Source organism: Macrotis lagotis, chromosome 3, assembly GCF_037893015.1.
Source record: "Macrotis lagotis isolate mMagLag1 chromosome 3, bilby.v1.9.chrom.fasta, whole genome shotgun sequence".
Classification (NCBI taxonomy): Eukaryota; Metazoa; Chordata; class Mammalia; order Peramelemorphia; family Peramelidae; genus Macrotis; species Macrotis lagotis.
Genome location: NC_133660.1, coordinates 47,416,494 through 47,419,890, shown reverse-complemented (window position 1 = coordinate 47,419,890; position 3,397 = coordinate 47,416,494). Strand labels below are relative to the sequence as shown.

Genomic DNA, 3,397 nt, shown 5'->3' with positions numbered 1-3,397 from the left:
GGCTCAATTTTGTTGGGTAATGCATTCTTGGATGCATTCCAAGCTCCCTTGCTTTTTGGAAGATCATAATCCAGGTCCTTCAATGCCTTAATGTTGATGCAACCAGATACTTTGTAATCCTTACCATGACTCCTTGGTATCTAAAATGTTTCTTTCTGGCTGCTTGCAGGATTTTCTCTTTTATCTTATTTTTATGGAATTTGGCCACAATATTCCTTGACATTTTCATTTTGGCATCCCTTTCTGGAGGGATCGATATATTCTTTCAGTAACTATTTTTCCCTCTGGTTCCATGATGTAAGGGCAATTTTGCATCATTAAATCCTATAATATTAAGTCCAGGCTTTTGTTTTTCTCTTAAATATTATCAGGAAGCCCAAGGTTATTTTCTATGGTTCACCTTTCTGCTGGCTTTTCTTCATTTTCCTAAGATTTTGTGTAGAGGAAGGGGCTGGTTCAGAGAAATATGATGTTGAGATCCCTAGAGGCTTTACTCACTGAGTTTAATAATTCCAAGTGGGCCGGCCAGTAGGGGATGCTGATTGCTTTCTCTCAAGTGTCTGTGACCTTGATTTGAGGTCCTTTCCCTTGGTCTGGAGGGATTTGGATGACATTTTTATCCTTGAACAATGTGGGCTATGCTGTGGGGCAAGGTAATTACTCTCCTTATTCAGTTGAGGGAGTTATGCTGCCCAAGCCTGAGCCTGTAAGGGGTGGGGATGGGCTGTTACTGTGTTTGCTTTGGGACAAGGATTCCACTTAATTAAAGTATGGAATTGGTGGTCCTCCAGAGCAGAGGAGCCCAGCCGATCAATGTGTGTAACTCTCTACACTGGAATTCAACTTCCAACCCTGCCAGAGCACCCCAGACCAAAGTCTTGCCTGCCCCAGTTGCCTCTTGGGCCAGGGCTCCCACAGTCAACACGTCCTTGGCCGTTACTAGGTTAATTTGGGCCTTACCCCAATCCCTGTGGACTGGCTTTCTGCTCTCTGCCCCTGGCTCACCCATGATCCCTAAAGATAGACCTTGAGATAGATGTTCTTCTCCTAGCTACTTTTTTCTGGGTTTTGTTAATCAAATTTCTGTTTAGAGGTTTTTCCCCCTATATGTGAGGGAAGATCAGTAGACCTTAGTACACTGCTTGTTGTCTCTCTGCCATCTTGGCCAGAAGTCTGAGGATTGAATGATTCTTAAAGAAAGAAAGAAAACTAGAATAATGGAATGGGAAGGGGAACCTGCATTTGATAGTGGAAGCAGTTAGTCAAGCATATGTGCCTTTCCATTATTGCAACCAATGACAGAAAGGAACCCTAGGGAGGTTGAACCATCAGGAGGAAGCTATGTCTTATTGGGTTTAAGTACATGGAAACAGTGGAAAAAGAAAATTTTTACATTGAAAATAAGGGCCAGGCTGCAGCCCCCGCGCCGCTGCCCTTCGTCCTGGGCAGCTTCCCGCCCCCTCCCCCCGGGGCTCAGCCTGGCCGAGGCTGGGGCTGCCCCTGCCGAGGGCCCCGGGCCTCAGCCTGCCCCCTCTGCTCGGCAGCGCCGGGCCCCCCCTGGAACACCCCAAGCCAAAGAAGAGGACGACGGAGCCGGTGCGGATCGCGGCCCCCGAGCTGCACCCGGGAGATTCAGATTCAGAGGAAGATGAGCCTACAAAGAAGAAAACTGTTCTTCAGGGATCTGGTGAAGGGACAGGTTTATCAGCTTTGCTTCCCCAACCCAAAAATCTGACCACAAAAGAGACTAACCGATTGCTCCTGCCCTATGCTTTCTCCCGAAAACCCACTGATGGCTCTGCCAATAGCAAGCTCTCCAAACCAACCCCCAAGACCAAATCTGCTTCTTCTACTTCCTCCTCTGCCCCTATTGTGGGTGCCACCACAACTACCCCATCACCCTCAGCCATCAAAGCAGCTGCCAAGAGTGCTGCCCTACAGGTGACAAAACAGATCACACAAAAAGAGGATGACAGTGATGAGGAAGTAGCCATTGAGAACTTCTTCTCCCTTCCAGACAAGGCTGAGCCTCCTGGAGCTGAGCCATACCCCTACCCTGTCCCTGCTGCTTCTGAAGAGCCACCCCCAGGCACAGAGCCAGATCCCACCTTCCAGGACAATGCGGCTAATGCTCTCCTTGAATTCAAGATGGTGGCTGGCTCAAGTGGGGCTCCTTGGGTGCCTAAGCCTGGGGAAGACTACAGCAGTTACAACCAGTTCCCTACATATGGTGACGCTAATGCCACTGGCATTTACTATCAGGATTACTACAGTGGTGGCTACTACTCTGAGTCTGATCCAGCCTTAGCTCACGCCCAGGAGATTACTCCAGATGTCTCCTTCATTGATGATGGAGCCTTCAAGTGCCTTTAGGGCAAGAGGAATCGAAGGGAGGAGATTAACTTTGTGAAGATCACAGGGGATGACCAGCTCAGCGGGGCCCAGCAGTGGATTACCAAGTCCTTGACAGAAGAAAAAATCATGAAGTCATTCAGCAAGAAGAAAGGTGAGCAACCAACAGGCCAGCAGAGGCGAAAACACCAAATCACTTATCTGATTCATCAGGCTAAAGAGCGAGAGTTGGAGCCGAGGAACACCTGGTCAGAAAATAAACTCAGCAGTCAGCAGACCCAAGCCAAATATGGATTCTAGCCTTCTGGAACTGATTTCCTCATGGATCCCATCTTTCCCTTTACCTAGTACCAGATGGCCTGGTCTTGCCCTTCCCAGCTAACACCTTTGGGAGCCCCAGCAGCTCCAAGTCCAGGACCTTCTTCCCTAGGGCCCCAGCCATCACTTCCTTAAGAAGGAACACATTGGATTTCATTTTCTTAATAAAACTTAGAAAATGCAGCTTCCATATCTCTTGGGGCCAACAGAGACTCCCGAGTGACTCTTCTAGAAACCACTGTTGAATTCTAGTTTGGGAACTTTGGCTCCCTAATAGGATGAGATGACTGATTGAATTCTGAATTTTGTTTCTGATTTTTTTGTTTTTGTTTTTGATTCTTTTGTTTTTGTTTTTTAAACAAAAACAAAAATGTCTGTTGAAATAAAACATCCATCCTGACAGAAAAAAAAAATAAGGGTATTACCCATGAAGGAGGAATTCCAGAGAATAAAGTAGAAAGAGTAGTTTTAGAGGGTGACATTTCAAGAAATAGGTTTGGGTTTTTTTTGAAAGTGAGTAAGAATAGCAGAGCTGTAATTTAGAGATAGAAAATGAGGTTTTAATGAAGATAGCCTAATTCAGAATCATTGGTGTGGGGAAGGCATGACAGGATGAGAATTTGTTCTTCATTGTGGAATGTATTCAGATAAGGCTATTAATATCACTAGAACTTTGACCTTGGAAAGGAACTGTCTAAAAACTTTAAGCCAGAGTGTAACTGGAGAA

At 46.2% G+C, this 3,397-nt stretch overlaps 1 pseudogene; it reads left to right on the top strand.

Moving 5' to 3' along the window:
- The first annotated feature begins 813 nt into the window (after positions 1 to 813).
- LOC141519106 (proline-rich protein PRCC pseudogene) lies at positions 814 to 2,900 on the top strand (annotated as a pseudogene).
- Positions 2,901 to 3,397: the final 497 nt, after the last annotated feature.